This window comes from Triticum dicoccoides, chromosome 6B (genome assembly GCF_002162155.2).
Source record: "Triticum dicoccoides isolate Atlit2015 ecotype Zavitan chromosome 6B, WEW_v2.0, whole genome shotgun sequence".
In the NCBI taxonomy this organism is placed as follows: domain Eukaryota; kingdom Viridiplantae; phylum Streptophyta; class Magnoliopsida; order Poales; family Poaceae; genus Triticum; species Triticum dicoccoides.
The window spans coordinates 695,785,746-695,806,221 of NC_041391.1; positions in this window are offsets into that span (position 1 = coordinate 695,785,746).

Here is a 20,476-nt window from a genome sequence, read left to right on the forward strand (position 1 = left end):
CAAGATGTGTCAGGATTCTTCTACTATCTCCATGCAAGACATTAAACAACCTGCAGAGCCAGCCACGGATAGATAATATTTGTTGACAGTGCGACACTACTACTACTCATGATTCAGGAGAGCACACTTATCCTAGAATATTGCAATCAGGATGTAATTGTTGACAATATCAGGCAATTATAAAAAATACTATGCCTAATTGCTCAAAAATATAATGTAAGCAAGATATAGCAAGTTTTTTCATTAATTAATTTTCCTCCGCATGGACACAGAGATATCCCCAGATTTTACCCTAAAATTAGCATAAAGAGAATGATGGGGTGAGGGGGGGAGGGGGGGGTTGAGGACAGTACCGAGGCGAGTTTGTTCCCCCGCAACCGCAGCTTAGCACATGGAGAGGTCCATTCAAAGCAGCCGGACCGCCGCTGACGAGACGGTGAAGAGCCGTCGGAGCGCAGATGGAACGACACCTACACGGGCGTACTCGCCCAGCTAGGCACCGGATCTGTCCGCCACCACCTTCAGCGAGATAGAGGGAGATGGACGAGAGGGTAGGTCCAGGAGGGAGCTGCGACACCATTAGGGTTTGGAGAGGTGCCCGTGATACTGACGGCCGCCGGCCGTGGAGGGGATCGTGTTTGGTGGAGAAGGGCATTGGAAGGAAATTAACCTAAGTCGAGGGCCTTTTTTGCTAACTGTCCGCACAGATTGCTCCACGATATCCTGTACCGTCTATCTTCAACCCGAGGGCCCAGAATGCCTTTTCTATTTTTGCACCCTATACTCATCTTTTATCCTAGTCCCTCCCAGATCATGGCCTAGGTTACTGCTACGACATAAGTAGGACTCTGCAAACTGGCAACTGAAAAAAGAAGGCTCTAGTATTCAGCCTGACTCTTGGTGGTAGCGAACAAAAAGTAAAAGGTAGCAAGACTTCATGTTCCATCCAAAATTAGGAGGGGTTATATGACTAGCTACCAGACAGAATTTGACATAGGAGCGAGGCAGGGTAATGGTATATAGGTGAATTCACCATTGATATGTCCTGAGATCTCGCTCTCTGATCACCAATTGGAGGTCCTTAAAATAGCAAGGTAAAATCTTGTTGTTTCTTAGTATGAAGAGATGCCATCAAAATTGACTTCCTACTGTATGAATATTTGAATAAATTCACTTTTGATCCATTTGCTAACTTGGTAACTGGCCAGCTCATTAATATAGTATACATGCAGTCTGCTGATTTGTCTGTAAACTGTTGCTTTGAGTTGTGAGATAGAAATCGCTGAACTGGTGTTTAGGGATTTCAGTGGAGCACAATGCTTGCTTAATTTAAGCATCAACGTTGAATTGTTGATGCACATGGACTGATACACCTTTTGACTGTTCAATTTTTGCAGGAAATATGCACTGCTACTTCAAGTTCAGCATGACAGTTTGATGTTTAGAATATCTTGAAGAAATGGAAAAAAAATCATCTTAGATATTCATTCCTGTATTATGTTCCAATATTTTTTAGTGTATGAACATTTAAACCATATATTTCAGTCTTAGTCTGTGTAGTGCTCAAATTCGGTACTGCTAGTGTGTCATCTGTGGATTATTTTGGCATGTTCAACGGTGGCTGATAAAAATTCCAAACGGCCAGTGCTCAATTTCTGTATCCTTTATAGCCTGGACACGTTATGTAGTGCAACTAGCTTGCAATTGCTGTTTTTGTTGTCATGGAGTATGTGAGCATGTGGCAGCCCACATAATCCCACTTAAATTAAGTGGGCAGCATCATAATAATCTTCTTCTTCTAGTCTTCTTCTTCTAACTTTCTTCTTTCCCATTTTACAGATTTGCTTAAGATCACGGAAGCTTGGGTTGATGGAGTGCTTGTATTTAGTTTTTGTTTTGACCTTGTGAAACTTGCTACCTATGGATGAAACTGTGTAATATTGATGAAACTATGTATATGTACGGATGAAACTTGCTACTATTGGTAACATGTGTTGGATATATATGTGTTCATGACTATTGGTAATATGTGTTGAATATGCTATGTTGGTCATATAAATATATTTGTGTTTGATTTTCTATGAAGAGGAACTGATATAAGAAAAATCAAAATTAAATGGGGCAATATAGTCACTTTGCCATCTGCTGGCAGATGGCAAAGAGCTTTGCCATCAGCTGGCAGATGGCAAAGAGGCCACGTGTCATCTACATGTAAAATCTGGGCTGGCCTATTTGGGCTCTTTGCCATCTACTGCCAGATGGCAAAGCATGCAGCCTTTGCCATCTGCTAGCAGATGGCAAAGAGCCTGCAGCCTTTGCCATCTGCTGGCAGATGGCAAAGTGTGCCGTGAAGGAAATATGCCCTAGAGGCAATAATAAAGTTATTATTTATTTCCTTATTTCATGATAAATGTTTATTATTCATGCTAGAATTGTATTAACCAGAAACATGATACATGTGTGAATACATAGACAAACATATAGTCACTAGTATGCCTCTACTTGACTAGCTCGTAAATCAAAGATGGTTAAGTTTCCTAGCCACTCTCGGTAATGCACATCACTATAAGCCTTGCAAGCATGGCAACTAATGAGTTAGTTGTGAGATGACGTATTACGTAACGAGTAAAGAGACTTGCCGGTAACGAGATTGAACTAGGTATTGGATACCAACGATCGAATCTCGGGCAAGTAACATACCGATGACAAAGGGAACAACGTATGTTGTTATGCGGTATGACCGATAAAGATCTTCGTAGAATATGTAGGAACCAATATGGGCATCCAGGTCCCGCTATTGGTTATTGACCGGAGACGTGTCCCGGTCATGTCTACATTGTTCTCGAACCCGTAGGGTCCGCACGCTTAAGGTTTCGATGACAGTTATATTATGAGTTTATGAATTTTGATGTACCGAAGGAGTTCGGAGTCCCGGATGAGATCGGGGACATGACGAGGAGTCTCGAAATGGTCGAGACGTAAAGATCGATATATTGGACGACTATATTCGGAGTTCGGAAAGGTTTCAAGTGATTCGGGTATTTTTCGGAGTACCGGAGAGTTACGGGAATTCGCCGGGGAGTATATGGGCCTTATTGGGCCATACGGGAATAGAGGAGAGAGGCCTAAAGGAAGGAGGCGTGCAGCCCCCCTCTGGTCCGAATTGGACAAGGGGTGCGGCCCCTCTTTCCTTCCTCCTCTCCCCCTCTTTCCCCTTCTCCTACTCCAACAAGGGAGGTGGAATCCTACTAGGACTAGGGAGTCCTAGTAGGACTCCACACTTGGCGCGCCCCCTCCTAGGGCCGGCCACCTCCCCACTTGCTCCTTTATATACGGGGGCAGGGGGGCACCCCATGACACACAAAGTTGATCTATGGATCGTTCCTTAGCCGTGTGCGGTGCCCCCCTCCACCATATTCCACCTCGGTCATATCGTCGCGGAGTTTAGGCGAAGCCCTGCGCCGGTAGAACATCATCATCGTCACCACGCCGCCGTGCTGACGGAACTCATCCCCGAAGCTTTGCTGGATCGGAGCCCGGGGATCGTCATCGAGCTGAACGTGTGCCGAACTCGGAGGTGCCGTACGTTCGGTGCTTGGATCGGTCGGATCGTGAAGACGTACGACTACATCAACCGCGTTGTGCTAACGCTTCCGCTTACGGTCTACGAGGGTATGTGGACAGCACTCTCCCCTCTCGTTGCTATGCCATCACCATGATCTTGCGTGTGCGTAGGAAATTTTTTGAAATTACTACGTTCCCAACAGTGGCATCCGAGCCTAGGTTTTATGCGTTGATGTTATATGCACGAGTAGAACACAAGTGAGTTGTGGGCAATACAAGTCATACTCCTTGCCAGCATGTCATACTTTGGTTCGGCGGTATTGTGAGATGAAGTGGCCCGGACCGACATTACGCGTATGCTTACGCGAGACTGGTTTCACCGTTGCGAGCACTCGTGCTTAAAGGTGGCTGGCAGGTGTCTGTCTCTCTCACTTTAGCTGAATCGAGTGTGGCTACGCCCGGTCCTTGCGAAGGTTAAAACAGCACCAACTTGATGAACTATCGTTGTGGTTTTTATGCGTAGGTAAGAACGGTTCTTGCTAAAGCCCGTAGCAGCCACGTAAAATTTGCAACAACAAAGTAGAGGACGTCTAACTTGTTTTTGCAGGGCATGTTGTGATGTGATATGGTCAAGACGTGATGCTATATTGTATGAGATGATCATGTTTTGTAACCGAAGTTATCGGCAACTGGCAGGAGCCATATGGTTGTCGCTTTATTGGATGAAATGCAAACGCCCTGAAATTGCTTTACTTTATCTCTAAGCGGTAGCGATAGTCGTAGAAGCAATAGATGGCGTAACGACAACGATGCTACGATGGAGATCAAGGTGTCGCGCCGGTGACGATGGTGATCACGATGGTGCTTCGAAGATGGAGATCACAAGCACAAGATGATGATGGCCATATCATATCACTTATATTGATTGCATGTGATGTTTATCCTTTATGCATCTTATCTTGCTTTGATTGACGGTAGCATTTTAAGATGATCTATCACTAATAATCAAGAAGTGTTCTCCCTGAGTATGCACCGTTGCGAAAGTTCTTCGTGCTGAGACACCACGTGATGATCGGGTGTGATAGGCTCTACGTTCAAATACAACGGGTGCAAAACAGTTGCACACGCGGAATACTCGGGTTAAACTTGACGAGCCTAGCATATACAGATATGGCCTCGGAACACGGAGACCGAAAGGTTGAGCGTGAATCATATAGTAGATATGATCAACATATTGATGTTCACCGTTGAAACTACTCCATCTCACGTGATGATCGGACATGGTGTAGTTGATATGGATCACGTAATCACTTAGAGGATTAGAGGGATGTCTTTCTAAGTGGGAGTTCTTAAGTAATATGATTAATTGAACTTTAATTTATCATGAACTTAGTCCTGGTAGTATTTTGCAAATTATGTTGTAGATCAATAGCTTGCATTATTGCTTTCATATGTTTATTTTGATATGTTCCTGGAGAAAATTGTGTTGAAAGATGTTAGTAGCAATGATGCGGATTGGATCCGTGATCTGAGGTTTATCCTCATTGCTGCACAGAAGAATTATGTCCTTAATGTACCGCTAGGTGACAGACCTATTGCAGGAGCAGATGCAGACGTTATGAACGTTTGGCTAGCCCAATATGATGACTACTTGATAGTTTTGTGCACCATGCTTAACGGCTTAGAATCGGGACTTCAAAGACGTTTTGAACGTCATGGACCATATGAGATGTTCCAGGAGTTGAAGTTAATATTTCAAGCAATTACCCGAGTTGAGAGATATGAAGTCTCCAAAAGTTCTATGGCTAAAAGATGGAGGAGAATCGCTCAACTAGTAAGCATGTGCTCAGATTGTCTGGGTACTACAATCGCTTGAATCAAGCAGGAGTTAATCTTCCAGATAAGATAGTGATTGACAGAATTCTCTAGTCACGACCACCAAGTTAGTAGAACTTCGTGATGAACTATAATGCAAGGGATGACGAAAACGATTCCCGAGCTCTTCGTGATGCTAAAATCGACGAAGGTAGAAATCAAGAAAGAGCATCAAGTGTTGATGATTGACAAGACCACTAGTTTCAAGAAAAGGGCAAAGGGAAAGAAAGGGAACTTCAAGCAGAATGGCAAGCAAGTTGTCACTCCTGCGAAGAAGCCCAAAGCTGGACCAAAGCCTGAAACTGAGTGATTATACTGCAAAGGAAATGGTCACTAGAAGCGGAAATGCCTTGAATATTTGGTGGATAAGAAGGATGGCAAAGTGAACAAGGGTATATTTGATATACATGTTATTGATGTGTACCTTACTAGTGTTTATAGTAACCCCTGAGTATTTGATACTTGTTCGGTTGCTAAGATTAGTAACTTGAAACAGGAGTTACAGAATAAACAGAGACTAGTTGAAGGGGAAGTGACGATGAGTGTTGGAAGTAGTTCCAAGATTGATATGATCATCATCGCACACTCCCTATACTTTCGAGATTAGTGTTAAACCTAAATAAATGTTATTTGGAGTTTGCGTTGAGCATGAATATGATTTGACCATGTTTATTGCAATACGTTTATTCATTTAAAATCAGAGAATAATTGTTGTTCTGTTTACATGAATAAAACCTTCAAATGGTCATACACCCAATGAAAATAGTTTGTTGGATCTCGATCGTAGTGATACACATATTCATAATATTGATGCCAAAAGATACAAAGTTAATAATGATAGTGCAACTTATTTGTGACACTGCCGCTTGGGTCATATCGGTGTAAAGCGCATGAAGAAACTCCATAAAGATGGATTTTTGGAATCACTTGGTTATGAATCATTTGATGCTTGCGAACCGTGCCTTTTGGGCAAGATGCTTAAACTCCGTTCTCCGGAACAATGGAACAAGCTACTGACTTATTGGAAATAATACATACCGATGTATGCGATCCAGTGAGTTTTGATGCTTGTGGCAAGTATCGTTATTTTCTGACCTTCACAAGATGATTTGAGCAGATATGGGTATATCTACTTGATGAAACATAAGTCTGAAATAATTGAAAGGTTCAAAGAATTTCAGAGTGAAGTGGAAAAATCATTGTAACAAGAAAATAAAGTTTCTGCGATCTGATCGCGGAGAAGAATATTTGAGTTACGAGTTTGGTCTTCAATTAAAACAATGTGGAATAGTTTCACAGCTCACGCCACCTGGAACACCACAACGTTATGGTGTGTCCGAACGTCGTAACCGCACTTTATTGGATATGGTGCGATCTATGATGTCTCTTATCGGTTTTACCACTATCGTTTTGGGGTTATGCATTAGAGACAGATGCATTCACGTTTAAAAAGGGCACCATCTAAATCCGTTGAGACGACACCGTATGAACTATGGTTTAGCAGTAAACCTAAGCTGTCGTTTCTTAAAGTTTGGAGTTGCGATGCTTATATGAAAAAGGTTTTCAACCTGATAAGCTCGAACCCAAATCGGAGAAGTGCGTCTTCATAGAATACCCAAGGGAAACTATTGGGTACTCCTTCTATCACAAATCCAAAGGCAAAACATTCGTTGCTAAGAATGGATCCTTTCTAGAGAAGGAGTTTCTCTCGAAACAAGTGAGTGGGAGGAAAGTAGAACTTGATGAGGTAACTGTACCTGCTCCCTTATTTGAAAGTAGTTCATCACAGAAATCTGTTCATGTGACTACTACACCAATTAATGAGGAAGTTAATGATGATGATCATGAAACTTCAGTTTAAGTTACTACAGAACCTCGTAGGTCTTCCAGAGTAAGATCCGCATCAGAGTGGTACGGTAATCCTGTTCTGGAAGTTATGTTACTAGACCATGACGAACCTACGAACTATGAAGAAGCGATGATGAGCCCAGATTCTGCAAAATGGCTTGAGGTCATGAGATCTGAGATAAGATCCATGTATGAAAACAAAGTATGGACTTTGATTGACTTGCTCAATGATCGGCGAGACATTGAGATTAAATGGATCTTCAAGAGGAAGACGGACGCTGATACTGTTACTATCTACAAAGCTAGAATTGTCGCAAAAGGTTTTCGACAAGTTCAAGGTGTTGACTACGATGAGAGTTTTTCACTCGTATCTATGCTTAAGTCTGTCTGAATCATGTTAGCAATTGCCGCATTTTATGAAATCTGGCAAATGGATAAACAAAACTGCATTCCTTAATGGTTTTCTTAAAGAAGAGTTGTATATGATGCAACCAGAAGGTTTTGTCAATCCTAAAGGTGCTAACAAATTGTGCAAGCTCCAGCAATCCATCTATGGACTGGTGCAAGCATCTCGTAGTTGGAATATATGCTTTGATGAGTTGATCAAAGCATATGGTTTTATACAGACTTTTGAAGAAGCCTGTATTTACAAGAAAATGAGTGGGAGCTCTGTAGCATTTCTAATATTATATGTGGATGACATATTGTTAATTGGAAATGATATGGAAATTTTGGATAGCATGAAAGGATACTTGAATAAGAGTTTTTCAAAGCAAGACCTCGGTGAAGCTGCTTACACATTGAGCATCAAGATCTATATAGATAGATCAAGACACTTGATAAGATTTTTCAATGAGTACATACCTTGATAAATTTTTGAAATAGTTCAAAGTGGAACAGTCAAAGAAGGAGTTCTTGCATGTGTTACAAGGTGTGAAGTTGAGTAAGACTCAAGACCCGACCATTGCAGAAAATAGAAAGAGAATGAAAATTCATTCCCTATGCCTCAGTCATAGGTTCTATAAAGTATGCTATGCTGTGAACCAGACCTATTGTATACCTTGCTCTGTGTTTGGCAAAGGAATGCAATTTTGATCTAATAAGTAGATCACTGGACATGGGTCAAGAATATCCTTAGTGAGGACTAAGGAGATGTTTCTCGATTATGGAGGTGATAAAAGAGCCCGTCGTTAAAGTTACAACGATGCAAGCTTTTACACCAATCCAGATGACTCTAAGTCTCAATCTAGATACATATTAAAAGTGGGAGCAATTAGCTAGAGTAGCTCCGTGCAGAGCATTGTGGACATAGAATATTTGTGAAATACATACGGCTCTGAATACGACAGACCCGTTGACTAAGCTTCTCTCACGAGCAAAACATGATCATACCTTAGTACTCTTTTGGGTGTTAATCACATAGCGATGTGAACTAGATTATTGACTCTAGTAAACCCTTTGGGTGTTGATCACATGATGATGTGAACTATGGGTATTAATCACATGCAGATGTGAATTTTGGTGTTAAATCACATAGCGATGTGAACTAGATTATTGACTCTAGTGCAAGTGGGAGACTGAAGGAAATATGCCCTAGAGGCAATAATAAAGTTATTATTTATTTCCTTATTTCATGATAAATGTTTATTATTCATGCTAGAATTGTATTAACCGGAAACATGATACATGTGTGAATACATAGACAAACATATAGTCACTAGTATGCCTCTACTTGACTAGCTCGTAAATCAAAGATGGTTAAGTTTCCTAGCCATAGACATGAGTTGTCATTTGATTAACGGGATCACATCATTAGGAGAATGATGTGATTGACATGACCCATTCCGTTAGCCTAGCACTTGATCGTTTAGTATGTTGCTATTGCTTTCTTCATGACTTATACATGTTCCTGTAACTATGAGATGATGCAACTCCCATTTGCCGGAGGAACATTTTGGGTGCTACCAAACGTCACAACGTAACTGCGTGATTATAAAGGAGTACTACAGGTGTCTCCAAAGGTACATGTTGGGTTGGCGTATTTCGAGATTAGGTTTTGTCACTCCGATTGTTGGAGAGGTATCTCTGGGCCCTCTCGGTAATGCACATCACTATAAGCCTTGCAAGCATTGCAACTAATGAGTTAGTTGTGAGATGATGTATTACGTAACGAGTAAAGAGACTTGCCGGTAACGAGATTGAACTAGGTATTGGATACCGACGATCGAATCTCGGGCAAGTAACATACCGATGACAAAGGGAACAACGTATGTTGTTATGCGGTTTGACCGATAAAGATCTTCGTAGAATATGTGGGAGCCAATATGAGCATCCAGGTTCCGCTATTGGTTATTGACCGAGAATAATTCTAGGTCATGTCTACATTGTTCTCGAACCCGTAGGGTCCGCACGCTTAAGGTTTCGATGACAGTTATATTATGAGTTTATGAGTTTGGATGTACCGAAGGAGTTCGGAGTCCCGGATGAGAACGGGGACATGACGAGGAGTCTCGAAATGGTCGAGATGTAAAGATTGATATATTGAACGACTATATTCGGAGTTCGGAAAGGTTCCGAGTGATTCGGGTATTTTTCGGAGTACCGGAGAGTTACGGGAATTCGCCGGGGAGTATATGGGCCTTATTGGGCCATACGGTAATAGAGGAGAGAGGCCGAAAGGAAGGAGGCGCGCAGCCCCCCTCTGGTCTGAATTGGACAAGGGGTGCGGCCCCTCTTTCCTTCCTCCTCTCCCCCTCTTTCCCCTTCTCCTACTCCAACAAGGCAGGTGGAATCCTACTAGGACTAGGGAGTCCTAGTAGGACTCCACACTTGGCGCGCCCCCTCCTAGGGTCGGCCACCTCCCCCCTTGCTCCTTTATATACGGGGGCAGGGGGCACCCCATGACACACAAATTTGATCTACGGATCGTTCCTTAGCCATGTGCGGTGCCCCCCTCCACCATATTCCACCTCGGTCATATCGTCGCGGAGTTTAGGCGAAGCCCTGCGCCGGTAGAACATCATCATCATCACCACGCCGTCGTGCTGACGGAACTCTTCCCCGAAGCTTTGCTGGATCGGAGCCCGGGGATCGTCATCGAGCTGAACGTGTGCTGAACTCGGAGGTGCCGTACGTTCGGTGCTTGGATCGCTCGGATCGTGAAGACGTACGACTACATCAACCGCGTTGTGCTAACGCTTCCGCTTACGGTCTATGAGGGTACGTGGACAACACTCTCCCCTCTCGTTGCTATGCCATCACCATGATCTTGCGTGTGCGTAGGAATTTTTTTGAAATTACTACGTTCTCCAACATGCCGTTAGCCTTCTAACGGGGCTAACCCCATTAAGAGGCTTTGCCATCTGCCAGCTGATGGCAAAGGCACATGCTCTTTGCCATCAGCCAGCAGACGACAAAGAAGCCTTTACCGGCAGGGTTTCAGACAAACTGTTTGCCATCTGCTGGCAGATGGCAAAGCCTTTGCCATCCGCCGACCATGCCTTTGCCATCTGCCATGGCAGATGGCAAAGTGCCAGATTCCAGTAGTGACTCATTTGAACTTGTAGAATAAGAGTTACAACTAGTCAAAGTTCTGGTCAAATTTGAACTAAATTTGAATAAAAGAAAAACCAAAGGGGGTGGGGTGAAGTCAAAGGCATAAACTGGCTGGGCGCCACCACTCATACCGCTTCGGGCGCGGCCTGAGTGGCTGACAGTGGGCCCCAGCAATCAGGTCAAAGGGGGAGTGGGAAAGAAGCAGAGTCGGGCTGCGCAGCGACGACGCTTTCTCCGGCGAGGAGTGCCCGACGACGAGATCTGAGAGGATATGATTGTAGAGGAGATTGAGGCGCACCTGCCCGTACCCGTAGCATGGCCAGGGGTGGCCGGACGAGGTCAGAACATATCTCTCCAGCAGAGGCAGCGGGCAGAGCTCGTCAGAGATGGCGGTTCCGGCAAAGCAGGGCTAGTCCAGCAGTTCCAACGGACACGCCGGATAAGTCAGTGGAGCTCGAGCGGCTCTGGAGAGGGAGGGGGCAGTGGACGGGGATCGCCGGCAAGCTCGAGGCGGGGACGGCGACCAGAGGCCTTCCTGTACGGGCTACGGCTTCCTACAGTGGTGTGGAGGTGTGATGAGTGTGTGTTGCTACGTCTTGAGCTTGTGTTGGTTTTCCTTGAAGAGGAAAGGGTGATGCAGCAATAGTAGCGTAAATATTTCCCTCGATTTTTGAGAACCAAGGTATCAATCTAGTAGGAAGCTCCTCAAAAGTCCCACGCACCTACACAAAGAAACAAAGGACTCGCAAGCAACGCAATAAAGGGGTTGTCAATCCCTTCACGGCCACTTGCGAAAGTGAGATCTAATAGAGATAGTATGATAAGATAAATATATTTTTGGTATTTTATAATATAGATGCAAAAAGTAAAGATGCAAATAAAAGTAGATTGGAAGAAAATATGATAAGAGATAGACCCGGGGGCCATAGGTTTCACTAGAGGCTTCTCTCAAGATAGCATAAGTATTACGGTGGGTGAACAAATTACTGTCGAGCAATTGATAGAAAAGCGAATAATTATGAGATTATCTAGGCATGATCATGTATATAGGCATCACATCCGCAACAAGTAGACCGACTCCTGCCTGCATCTAGTACTATTACTCCACACATCGACCGACTCTTGCCTGCATCTAGAGTATTAAGTTCATAAAGAACAGAGTAACGCATTAAGCAAGATGACATGATGTAGAGGGATAAACTCATGCAATATGATGTAAACCCAACTTTTTATCCTCGATGGCAACAATACAATACGTGTCTTGCAACCCTTTATGTCACTGGGTAAGAACACCGCAAGATTGAACCCAAAGCTAAGCACTTCTCCCATGGCAAGAAAGATCAATCTAGTAGGCCAAACCAAACCGATAATTCGAAGAGACTTGCAAAGATAACTCAATCATACATAAAAGAATTCAGAGAAGATTCAAATATTATTCATAGATAAACTTGATCATATACCCACAATTCATCGAATCTCGACAAACACAACGCAAAAAGAGTTTACGTCGAATAGATCTCCACAAGAGAGGGGGAGAACATTGTATTGAGATCCAAAAAGAGAGAAGAAGCCATCTAGCCAATAACTATGGACCCGAAGGTCTGTGGTAAACTACTCACAACTCATCGGAGGGGCTATGGTGTTGATGTAGAAGCCCTGCGTGGTTGATTCCCCCTCCGGCGGAGCGCCAGCGATGGCTCCAAGATGGGATCTCACGGATACAGAAGGTTACAGCGGTGGAAATTGTGTTTCAGGTGGTCCCTGGATGTTTTCTGGGTATGTAGGCTTATATAGGAGGAAGAAGTACGTCGGTGGCTGCCCGAGGGGCCCACGAGACAGGGGGCGCGCCCTACCCTCTCATGGCCGCCTCGGCTGCTTCTTGACTTGCACTCCAAGTCCTCTGGATCACGTTCATTCCAAAAATCACGCTCCCGAAGGTTTCATTCCGTTTGGACTCCGTTTGATATTCCTTTTCTTCGAAATACTGAAATAGGCAAAAAAAACAGCAATACGGGCTGGGCCTCCGGTTAGTAAGTTAGTCCCAAAAATGATATAAATGTGTAAAATAAAGCCCATAAACATCCAAAACAGGTAATATAATAGCATGGAACAATCAAAAATTATAGATACGTTGGAGACGTATCATGTGTGCAGAGAGAAATGAGCTCGGGGAGCTCTATTTATTGGCGAGGCCGAGGCGGGGATCGAGAGCTCGCCGGAGCTCTCTGGAGTGTCGCCCGGCGATGAATGGCGTAAGTGAGAGGGGGGAATACGCCGAAGATCACGCGGGGGCTGTAGACGAGCACCGACGAGCATAGGAGCGCGGTACGCAACGAGCACATGGGCACGGGCGCCTACCTGATCAGGGTAGCGCGCGCCCATAACCTTCCCTCTTTGGTAACACATTCTCTTCTTTTGCAGATAATAATAGGCTCGGTGGTGGATAATTTGATACAATATAATGACAATCACATCGAGTGCCTAGATCTGCCTCTCTCAAAAATTACTTTGAACTCCTACCGAGGGACCTTACCAGAGATTATATTAGCGAGGTTCTTTGTTGTTAGAGCAAGGGTGCTGAAGGTAATGAGGTTGGACATGCATTTATATCAAAAAATTGAATGGTTTTTTTACCAGCTCCGGCAGCTACTTCAAAATGGAAAAGGCTCCAAAAAAAGCTAAATTTCATATTGGAACTGCATATGACAGAGTAATCGGAAGTCATTGTGTCAACCCCATACATGACTTGTCAGCGGCAGATCCCTATGCAGAAATGACGAGGTTTTAAAACCGTCCTTACTATTTGTATTTTTAGTTTGAACCTCTCTTATATCCATGTTCAGCTTATTAGCATGGGTGTTTGCAGCTGAATTTCATTTGTAATACCAGTTTGAACCTTGTAATATTTGAATTTGAGCCATGTAACTCTGGAATTTTGAACCTTGTTATATTTCGGGCTTTTGTGGTACAACTGTTGAAATGGCATCATATGAGACTCGTATACTATTTTGACCTTAATATGCAATAAACTTACATTTTATTAACCATTCACGACCAGGGATCCAATCGGAAGCAGAGCAATGGCAAGCATTGTCGCAACAATATGTAGATGATTAGATGCTCGTTTCTCCTAGTTTAGTATGCATGTAATTGCTTACTTTGGTGTGCGGAAATGTTATGTCTGTACTCACTGATGTAATTGTATGCTTAATTTGGTTATGCAATGCTGTTCTTATAAGTATATATGTTGATGTTTTGTAGACAGAGAATATCACACTGCACATAGACCACACTACGGAACCCGTCGGTGATGAATTCATCAATCCTAGACGGTTGTATACTAGCAAGCTTTTTCCCACAACACACACGGCTTATTCCATCACAAACAGCTCGGATGGATCAACTGTATCCCATGTATCGCACACGCCACTCTACTATGAGTCATGCTTGATGTCTCCGACATCGCTCACACAATTCGTCTTATTTTCCATGTATCACTATGTTAGCCTCTGCTCGTGTCCTGTTAGGCGCCGCGGCGTGCTCTGCTAGCGTCCGTCGGCGCGCTCTATGATACGTCTCCAACGTATCTATAATTTTTGATTGTTCCATGCTATTATATTATCCGTTTTGGATGTTTAATGGGCTTTACTATGCACTTTTATATTATTTTTGGGACTAACCTATTAACCGGAGGCCCGGTCCAAATTGTATTTTTGCCTATTTCAGTGTTTCGCAGAAAAGGAATATCAAACGGAGTCCAAACGGAATGAAACCTTCGGGAGAGTTATCTTTGGAACAAACGCAATCCAGGAGACTTGGAGTGGACGTCAAGAAAGCAACGAGGCGGCCACGAGGCAGGGAGGCGCGCCCAGGGGGGTAGGTGTCGTGGAAATATCACGTCAGATGTCCTCGTGAAAGGACTTAGTCGTGGAGCCATCGCGATGGGTTAGCTTAAAGGGGTTAAACCAGACAAAGGACACGAGAATTTTTATACTAGTTCGGCCCCTTCGATGAAGGTGAAAGCCTACGTCTAGTTGTGTTGGGATTATTGGGGTCTCAATAGCCAGGGAGCAAAACACGCTATGCCTGGCTCTCGAGTTGTTGTTTCTTGTCCCTGAACCGCCGCCGGGTCGTCCCCTTATATACACTAGTTGATGCTCGGCCGGTTTACAGAGTCCCTAGGCCGGCTCATACAAGTGTCCGGCTCGGTCTCTCCTTTCTAACTTACAATACAAGTTACATGACTATGGCAGTTTACCACTATGGGCCCTAATCCGCCTTTGGGCTCCGGGCCTCTAAGCTTCATTAGTAAGCGCCATCTTCTGGGTCTTCATGGACTTCAATATAGTTGATGGTGAACCAGCCCCTCCTGGGTGGTTTATACTCAGTAGTTATATCCCCAACATTAGGCCCCAGATTGATTTCAACCTGTTCATGTCAATCTTCAATACTTAGAAAAACCCTGTTGAACATCTTCTGACACTTTTTGTAAACCGCCATGATGTCTTCTTCTGTGAACTTTGTTAAACCGCCGTGACGTCATCCTCTGGACACAACAACGGATCATCATGACGTCATCTCTGTATAAAAAGGTTAAAAAGGTTCTCTTCATTAATGGTATCCCGAAGATCGAGGCGACAGGCGCGCTCTTTGTTGCCGCTTCAGGCTCCTCGATTTTCGCGCCTGCCACTTATCCCTTTCTCCTTATAAATAAAGCCGGTGGGTCTTTCCATTCTCTCCCCTTGCCTCTTCTTCTTCCTCTCGTGACCCGACGAACTCAAGCGCCGCCGCCACCGTCGACCTTCATCTCTACACTGACCAGGCCGCTGCATCAACATGAAAAGCTCCAGAGAACAGCGGCGCCCCTCCGCAACAGATCCACTGCTGTAAGTTTTCCCTTTTCCGCATCTTTAGGTCCATTCTAGGGTTAGCGAGTTCATCTGTACAGTTCCTTGTTCATCTCAGTTCTTCGCATTTGCTTCTGCCGTGGTTTGTTTGATCCAACAGTAGCATAGATCTCGTGTGGTAGTTGCTCCGCATCCATTTTCGGCACTAGTAGATCTTCGTTCTTTGTAAAGAATCCTCAGTAGAACACACGAACTTCTCTGTTCTGCTTAACGCCTTTATAGGTCGCAGAAATTTTTCTTTGCTGAAGCATGGTAGATCCGAAATAATTTCATCATGGTGTGAAACCTGTTTTCTGCAACACTTAGTGAATTTCATCTCTGTTGCTTCCCTCATAGGCGGTTTAACTTGTAGAAAATCATAACCTGCCTGGCACCATTAGCCCTCATTTAAACCGCCATTTAACTTGAGTAGCAATAGCCAGTTTAACATGCTTAATTCCCCGGTTTAACTCTGGTTGGTATACATCAACTTTGAATCGTAAACCGGCCTTCGTGCTTTTTTCAGTTTCCTTTCCAATATGACCAAGCACGCCGCATGCAACTGGGTTCCTTCCCGGATCACCGAAACGCAGCTCAATGGATATGTATTAACTGGCGCTTTGGCCAAGAAAGATGTCCTCCATTGGCGAGTTCCTGGCCCCGAGTGTCCTCCGGTACCTCAAGCCCGGGAAGTGATTGTGTTCATGCAGCACCTAGACCGGGGATTTAGCCCGCCCGGTTCAAAGTTTTTCTAGGATGTGCTTGCTAGTTTTCAACTCCATCCTCAGGATATTGGACCAAACTCTGTGTCCAACATATGCAATTTTCAAGTGTTCTGCGAAGTTTATCTTCAAGAGGAACCAACTCTTGATCTCTTCAGAGACTTTTTCCACTTAAACCGCCGGACCGAATTCTCTGACGGCCCCAACACTGAACTTGGTGGCGTATCAATTCAAAAAAGGAAAGAAGTTGACTTCCCTCATGCAAAACACCACATCCATCCAAAGGACTAGAATCAAACCTGGTTTTACTGTCTGAACACTACACCTGCTGATGAAAACCCTCTGCCGGGTTACCGTGCTCAGCGGCTTAGCAATAGCCATCCACTGCCTCCACGGCTCACCGCTAAAGAGCGACAAGTTTATGCACCGCAAATCATTAAGCTCCGGGCCCTCCTAGCGAACGGTTTAACCGGCATTGACCTTGTTCGATGCTGGGTTTCATGGGGTATCCTTCCCTTAAGTCGTCGCTCCGGTTTGATGTATGAGTATACCGGAGACGTAAAAGACCCTCAACGGTCCAATGAGATAGAAAATACTGACGAGGAAGTGACTGAAGCCGTGAAGAAAATGTTGGATGAACCGATCGCTCAGTGCAGCAAGACCGGATTGGCTCCTTTTTGTACTTCCAACAAACCGCCAGCAGTAAGAATTTTATCCTTTTCCACCCTTATTGACCCGTTTCCGCTTTAACTTTTATTCTGATAATCCTTTGTTTGTTTTTACAGGCCAACAACTCTTTTTGGAAGAGAAAACTTTCAGACAAACCAGTGAGGACTCAACGCCAGAAAAGCAAAGTCGTAAACAAAGCGGCTAAGAAGAAAATCGCCGAGTCTTCGAATCCGCCTGAGGATGTTGATGAGTCGGACCCAGAGGTAGAACTTGACTCCTTTGGCTCATTTTTCATACGGCTTATTGAAAATGATTATTACCAGGACGATGCGGAAGCCAGTCGTGCGGACCATGTTGGGGTAATCATCCTTTCTTCCGATTCAGAACTTGTGCCGGTTCAAAGATTTCGCCTGCCGTTTGAAAAGTAAAACGCTCTCACCCTCTTACTCATTTGGATCCTTAATTTTCTTTGAAGACACGGCAAGCTGAAGGTCGTTGAACAACCCGGCACAGCGGCCAACATGTCACTTCTTCCGGTTTACAGGATACACCAAACCAGAAGCGTCGTCCAGAGGTTTCTTGTTCTCCCGAAAGTCTTTATCCCTTGAAGGGTTTCTTCCGTGACCCTCTAAATCCGTCTGACTCGAATTACCAGGTGTCTTCCAATTCTTCATCTGGCGGTTCATCCACCACTCAGATGCCTCCCCTCAAGACCGTGCCTGGGTAAGGATACTATCTTTAACTTTGTCTTCTTGCACCGGTTTACCAACTGACCTCTTGTTTTAATATCACAGTGCCAAAGCTCGTCTGAGCAAGAAAGCAAAGACCACTGTCCCTACTGAAGAAGTTGAACCGGACAGAATTTCAGAAGGCGCTGACAAAGAAACTGATATTGCCATTGATGACCCTGTACCTCAAAGTCAGGATACATATGTTGAAGCGCCAGAAGTCAATCTGTCCAGTCCGCATGCTGATCCTCCAAGCCCAGCCAAGGGCGACGATGTGTCAAGCCCGGCCAGGGATACTGTCAATCCGCCAACCCTCTCAAAAGGTGGCGATGATGATGTTGTTATCACTGGTCATGGTTTCACTGCCCCTGGCAATCCAGTTGTTTTGTGAAAGCACACTGCCAAGGAGGAATTTGCAACTATGGGCAAGGGGAAAGGGAAGACATATTTGTCTAGATTCACTAACCTTAACGCCGAGGAACTTCATTCCGGATTCTTAAACCGCCTCTTCACAAGCCGGGATTATGAGGCCGGTTTGGTGAACTTAATGAAGGAGTGCTATGAGGTAATCTTCAAAACACTTTAAATTTGCTTGCAACATATATCAACTCCATATTAGCCCCCAAGGGCTGGTTTATCTCTTGTAGACAAACCGGGTCTCCTAATATTAAGAATACTTCAACTGAGTAGCCCCCAAGGGCCGATTTATCTTATGAAGATGAACCTGGACTTTCTGTTAACACTTTGTCTTTATCAACTGCCTTCAGTTTGTCATTTAACTGGTCAATGAGGCATTAGCCCCCAAGTGCCAAGTTTAATACTTGTATTGAACCTTGGGACTTTAAAATATCCGGTTTAAGAAGCAATCCGCATTAGCCCCCAAGTGCCAAGTGTATAACTTGTTATGCACTTGGGACTTTAAGAGATATTAACTGCTTTATCATCTGACTTTGTAGGCTGATATAAATACCAAAGAGTCTCAAATCGCCGATCTTCAAGAAAACATCAGGTCCCAGCAGGAAGAAACCTCTAAAGCCAAAGAGGAGCTAAAGGGCGCTTTGACTGCCATGGAACAATTGAAGGATGGCTTCAAAACTGAACGCACCAACTGGGAAACCGAAAAGGCTGCTCTGTTGAAGCGGGCTGAAGACGCCGAAGCAGCTCTTAAACCGGTTGAGGAAGAACTGACTGGGTTGAAGCATCAAGTGAATGCCATGACAGCTGCAGTTTCTGGTAAGTTCTTTATAATATCCAGTTCTAAAGTATTTTCAACTCTACCGGTTTAACATTTAAGTTTCACAAACTGTTTCAGGTAATCGCATTGCTCATCTAGGCGCAAACATGCGGATGAAGTTGATGGAAGCATACACATTGATTGAGCAATTGTATACTGGTGGACAACGAGTCATCTCTGCAGCTTTGTACAACAAACCGGCACCCAAGGATACTTTGGCCAGGCTCTCAATGACTCCTTCTCAGATAGAGGAGGTGAAGCAATCGGCTGCCAGAGCGGGCGCTTTGCTAGCACTGACTCGTGCCAAATCATGGATAGCTGACCTGGATCCAGTTGACATCGCCAAGGGCTATCCGGATGAACAAGAAAACGGATCAGCATTCGATAATGAAGCCCTCAAGGCCTTGGCCAAGGAGATGCGTCCGGTAGCAAGTCAGTTGGCTGACGAGGTGAATTTGACTTCGCATCGGTCCTTCTATGATGCCAACAACCATCGAGTTGACACTGCTGTGAAGGAAGTGCAGAATCTTATTCCGCCAATTCGTAAGCACACTTATGCCCCTGATACTGAACCGTCCAATCTGATAAGTGACGAGGCTGTCTTTGAACCTTTAACCCGGATTGACTAGACCACTATTGACTTCCAGCCACTGGGTGGGGAGGTGGAGGTTGAACCGACGCCTGAGGATCCGTCAACATCACATTAACCTGGTGATGAGTCTTGATCCGGTGATATGGTTATTGTCACAAACTTTGTTCTGTGTAAAAACTATCATTATTTTGGGCCTCAAAGCGCCTTGTAATAGGCTAGTTAAAATACTTTGCTCTGTGGCAATGATGCATGACGTTGTTAATCCGCCATGATATTTGCTGTGCTTGATTACACTTTCATAATTTTCATGTGATTCTGATATCTGCATAAAAAGAATTGTCCTGGCGGTTTACCGCGAGACGGGTCATAATGCCCAAGATAAAGCCTGGCTGATAACCAGAGCTGAATAAATATAATAGATCATACCTGTTGATATGAAATCACTTAGTTGGTTTACCAACTTCAATTGTAGTAAGGGTGAAGACCCAAATCGTGAGTATTGATAACTCCCACCATGCAGTGTTAGTGTGTAATAAGTCATGCCGGGTTACGATGAACACCAGATGATCAAACTAGCGACATATAGTCAAAGCCAGGCCGGGTTTTTAAACACCGGTTTGATAAGATGGTCTGACAACTTGTAGTTGAAAGCCAAGCCGGGTTAACAAACACCGGGTTAGTATGATGACTGAAAAGCCATACCGGGTCAAGAGACATCGGTTTAACATAAAATTCATCCAAAGAGAAAAATCTTGACAAAGGCAAATAAAACCGTGTAGTCGAGGCTTTTCGAGGGCTACCAG